The sequence below is a fragment of the Salvelinus fontinalis genome, chromosome 17 (assembly GCF_029448725.1).
Source record: "Salvelinus fontinalis isolate EN_2023a chromosome 17, ASM2944872v1, whole genome shotgun sequence".
In the NCBI taxonomy this organism is placed as follows: Eukaryota; Metazoa; Chordata; class Actinopteri; order Salmoniformes; family Salmonidae; genus Salvelinus; species Salvelinus fontinalis.
Window position 1 is genome coordinate 15,500,008 of NC_074681.1, and position 5,458 is coordinate 15,505,465.

The window sequence follows — 5,458 nt, forward strand, 5'->3', positions numbered from 1 at the left end:
TCAGATAGTGCCCATGGCATTTTCCTGTAAAGATTAGAAAAAATATGTATAAAAAAAAGAAACACAATTCTATTTACAGATAAATAGTTAAGCAGTTAGATTAAACATCTCCTTTGTAAGATATACCCTCTTTTAAATGAAACATGTATGGAAACAGGTGAATTAACACTCCTCAGTTAGGAGGCTCAAGCAAGCTAAAACCCACATGGTAGCAAAAACTAACTAGCTGAAATTGTTAAGTTTGAAATTATTTAAACACAATTTTCTGTAGGCTACTATTTACTAGTTAACAAAAAACCATGTATGTCACGTAAAATATATTCACCTCACCCAGTATTGTAATCAAAACTTACCAGAAAGCATGAGGTCCTTGGCTCAGACCATGTAGTAGTGTGGGCTCAATAGCATCTCATTAGTGTGCAAGATCTTGACAATCAGCTGTACCATGGATGGAAGAGTACACTGTGCATGCAGAGGGTTGCAATTCCATTGAATTGGGGATAGTTCAAACAAAAATATGCCACAAGACCTAGAATTGCGTTATGTGTATCAAACAAAAAAGGTTCACTGTTTTTTGGTGAATTTAAGCAAAATTCCCCAAATTCCTGGGCTTACCTTCCCATGGAAAACCTGGAACGTTTCCAACCCTTTGCAACCCTAGTGCTGAGCCATCACATTTAGCCCAGTCCATCCCAGGGCTGGGCAAAATAATCACATAGTGTCATCTCTGGCATCATGAAAAAGGTAGCATAAAATTATTTTTTTTTTAACTTTTATTTAACTAGGCAAATCAGTTAAGAACAAATTCTTATTTACAATGACAGCCTACCAGGGAACAGTGGGTTAACTGCCTTGTTCGGGGTCAGAGCAACAGCTTTTTACCTTGTCAGCTCTGGAATTTGATCCAGAAACCTTTCAAAATACTGGCACAACGCTCTAACCCAGGCCTGGGCAACTCCAGTCTTTGGGTCCTGATTGGTGTCCCACTTTTGCCTCAGCCCCAGCTAACACACCTGTGTCCAATAATCAACTAATCACGATCGTCAGTTAGAAATGCTATTAGTTTAAATCAGGTGTGTTTGCTAGGGATGGTGGGAAAGTGTGACACCAATTAGGCCCCAAAGTAACACATACTAGAACAATTATCATACAGGTATAGATATTAAAAAGGGTAACTACAATAGAAGAGAATATAACTTAATATAATAAACTTCTTTGTCCAGATTTTCTGAGCTGCACTCTAGGACAGAACATAACAGCCAACATATAAAAATATCTTAAAATAAATACTTTAAATACGTGTTTGACTTCAGTTTCCAACATTAAATAGCCTAAAAAAGAAAGGAATTGAAAATAAAATAATCCCTGTAAAAATGAATGTAGACCGGGTGGTTCTTGGCTTGAATGGAACATTGGGAGACATTCCTCGCATAGTTTTGGAACAATTCACCCCATAGGCTACGTCAGATCTCTTTCAGATATAAAAAATGAGAGGCTACACCAGCGAAACAGCAGACTATATATACCTTGTAATTCACGCTGTAGTTAAGCCTACATTGCGTGCTCCGTGTCTGGAATAATCAATCTAAAGGAGCCTTTTTCTTTACTAAGGAAGATAAGAAGACTATTTCAATAGATATGAATATGTTGATGCTTTCCTTTGTTGTTTTCCTTTATGGGAGTTTTACTTCGGTAAGAAAATATATATTAATTAATCGTAGCCTACAATAAAATCCTTGATTGTCAAAGCCGAGGGTGGGTGACGGTGATTAATTCAAATATTCCTCACTCCATCTCACAGTACAATATTTGTAGAATAAATAACATAAACGAAGTGAATATTTGTAGAAGAAATAACAAATTAAGTGAACATTTATTTATCTTATAACATGTTTTTGTTATTTTAGGTATCTGCATCTTGTCCCTCCGAATGTTCGTGTCCTCTTGAGTTAGCCAGGTGCGCTCCAGGAATCAGCCTCGTGCCAGATGGCTGTGGATGCTGCAAGGCTTGCACGAGGCAGCTCAATGAGGACTGCAGCAAGACTGAGCCATGCGACCACCTCAAGGGACTGGAGTGCAACTTTGGGGCTGGTTATGGCACAGCTAAAGGCATCTGTCGAGGTATGATTGGGGCAGCAGGTAGCCTAGTGGTTAGAGCGTTGGGCCAGTAACCGAAAGGTTGCTAGATCGAATTCCAGAGGTGACAAAGTAAAAATCTGTCGTTCTCAACAAGGCAGTTAACCCAATTCCATGGTAGGCCTTCATTGTAAATAAGAATTTGTTAACTGACTTGCCTGGTTAAATAAAAAAAATGATACAAGTGTATTGGAAATACTGATACCCTACTGTGGTCTCTGTAACTTCTACAAATTAGTACAGACTCCAATGGGTTTGGCTGTAGGAATGTACAGTTATGAACTTGTTTATTACAAACGAGGAATTATGCTTTTGGTTTATTTACAGCTCATTCTATATAATTAGAATATTACACTTGACTCACATTGTAACAGTCTCCCTGTCTGCTTCTCCAAACAGCCAAATCAGATGGAAGACCCTGTGAGTACAACAGCAAGATCTACCAGAATGGAGAGGACTTCACTACCAACTGCAAGCACCAGTGTACATGCATGGATGGTGCCTTAGGGTGTGTGTCCCTGTGCCCCCAGCAGCTCTCCCTGTCCAAACTGGGCTGTGCCATATCCAAGCTGGTCAAAGTGCCCGGTCGCTGCTGTGAGGAGCTGGTCTGCCCTGAGGAGAAGTGGAAAGCCTCAGTGGACAAGGTCAGCAAAGATGGCCGCAAGGATAAACATTCTGATGATGACTTCACAAAGAGAAACGAACTGGTGTCTTTCATCAGAGGAGGACTCAAGTCTTTAGCTGGTGAGTCAATGGAACTCTGTTTATTCCAAAGGTTCAGTTTGTGAAATTATTGAGCTCCAATTGATGTAAAGCCTCGGTATACATCCAGACAGGGAGTTTAAATGGAAAAGCTATTTATTATCCCCATCTGTATGTACAGTGTATGTAGATTTGAACTCATGTTCAAGTTTTGTGAGACCCATCCAATGCACATTGACTAATCGTCTCACCATCTTTTCCCCACAGCTTTCAGGAGTAAGCCTGTGTGTGTGGCTCAGACCACAGCCTGGTCCCCCTGCTCTAAGTCCTGTGGTACAGGTGTTTCCTCCAGGGTCACCAACAACAGCCAGTGCAAGCTGGTGAAGGTGACTCGTCTCTGAGGTCCGCCCATGCTCCCAGTCATCCTACTCATTTCTGAAGGTATGCATTATACGGTAATTTTTCAGATGCTTTTATCCAAAATTACTTCTACAGATATATTGAGTATATGTGGGAATCGAACCGGCAGGAGCAATGCTGATATCACAGTGATGAAACGCATGCATGTCCAGGACATCAATATTTTGTTTCATGTTGTTCTTGTTCTCCTCTCACCAACAGAAGGGTAAGAAGTGTAGTTGCATTGCGAAGACCAGCCGTCCAGTGACGCTGACCTATGCAGGCTGCAGCAGCGTGAAGAAGTTCCACTCCAGGTACTGTGGTTCTTGCCTTGATCGGCGCTGCTGCACCCCTCAGCAGACCCAGACTGTGGCCGTTCTCTTCGGCTGTGAGGACGGAGACACTTTCAGCAAGGACGTCATGGTCATAGAGTCCTGTTCATGTGACTAACTGTTCCCATAACAACGAGAAGCTCTCTGGTCTCCAATGATATCCGCAAATCCAGAGACTGAGGGGAAGGTTTAGGGTTCCACACCCTGTCTGTAAACTAGGATTACAAAGGGGTGAGATGACGGGGAGTAAGGATAACTCCATATGTGCACTGCTATGCTGGAGACATTTATTTTGAGGATTTTTTAATGAATTGCTTCGTAATATTGGTGTTATTGGCTGCTTCGATATGGAGCGTTTTATGTTGTAATATTTCTGTTCAATGACAACTTGTTTTGTTTATTCAAACAAGGCATGAGATGCACTCAAGTTTTGTATGCATGTCTATCTTTTTGTGTTTATTTGTAAATATGAAAACATCTGCTTTGTGGCAGCTACTAGAATCATTTAATCGTGAGTAGATTTGTGTCAAACATTGTTTTTAATATCACAACATTATTTGTATTTATTTCTAAAATCTTGACGTTTTCTTACGTTCTGTCACGTTCTGACCTTTATTCCTTTATTTCCTTTGTTGTATTTTGGAAGTGTTCAGTTTTTTGTCTTTTATTAAACATGATGAACACTAATCACGCAGTGCTTTGGTACTCTCCTTCCACAGAAGAAAACCGTTACAGAACCACCCACCAAAACCGGACCAAGCAGCGTGGTAACAGGCAGCGGCAGCAGGAGCAGCGCGAGAAGGAGGAATGGACATGGGAGGACGAGTTGGACGGCAAAGGACCCTGGGCAGAGCCAGGGGAATATCGCCGCCCCAAAGCAGAGCTGGAGGCAGCAAAAGCAGAGAGGCGGCATTATGAGGAGCTAGCACGGCAGAGCAGCTGGAAGCCCGAGAGGCAGCCCCAAAAATGTATTGGGAGGGGGCACACAGGGAGTGTGGCGGAGTCAGACCTGAGCCAACTCCCCCTGCTTACCGTAAGGAGCCAAGGATGGAACCAGAGCCGGTCAGGGCGGTATTGGAGGTGAGCGAAGCAGAGACAGTAAAGGAGTTCATGGGGAGATTGGAGGAGAGAGTTATGAGGGAGGTGCTGGTTTGGTGCATGAGGCACGACATCCGCCAGACGAAGCGTGTCGGGGATTTGATGTCACCTGAGTCAGCTCTCCATACTCGTCCTGAGGTGCGGGCTAGCCGTCTGGTGAAGACTGTGCCAGCCCCACGCACCAGGCCTCCTGTGCGCCTCCCTAGCCCTGCACGTCCTGTGCCAGCTCAGCGCACCAGCTCTCCTGTGGCAGCCCCACGTACTAGCTCTCCTGTGGCAGCCCCACGCACCAGCCCTCCGGTGCCGGCGCCACGTTCCCAGGCCAAGGTCGGCGGCGAAGGTCGCCGCTCAAAGGATGCTAAGAAAGAGGACAAACACAATTGTGTAGTGGGGTCCACGTCCAGCGCCGGAGCCGCCACCGCGGACAGATGCCCACCCAGACCCTCCCCTATAGGTTCAGGTTTTACGTCCGGAGTCCGCACCTTGGGAGGGGGGTACTGTCACGTTCTGACCTTTATTTGCTTTGTTTTGTCTTTATTTAGTATGGTCAGGGCGTGAGTTGGGGTGGGCAGTCTATGTTTGTATTTCTATGTTTTTCTATTTCTGTGTTTGGCCTGATATGGTTCTCAATCAGAGGCAGCTGTCAATCGTTATCCCTGATTGGGAACCATATTTAGGTAGCCTATTTTGTGGGTGTTTGTCTTCAGTCTTTGTGTGTCTGCACCAGATAGAACTGTTTCGGTTTTCACGTTTGTTGTTTTCGGTATTTTGGAAGTGTTCAGTTTTTTGTC

The 5,458-nt window shown here is 43.9% G+C and overlaps 1 pseudogene; it reads left to right on the forward strand.

The window, feature by feature from the left end:
* Positions 1 to 1,496: 1,496 nt before the first annotated feature.
* LOC129813776 (CCN family member 1-like) lies at positions 1,497 to 4,256 on the forward strand (annotated as a pseudogene).
* Positions 4,257 to 5,458: the final 1,202 nt, after the last annotated feature.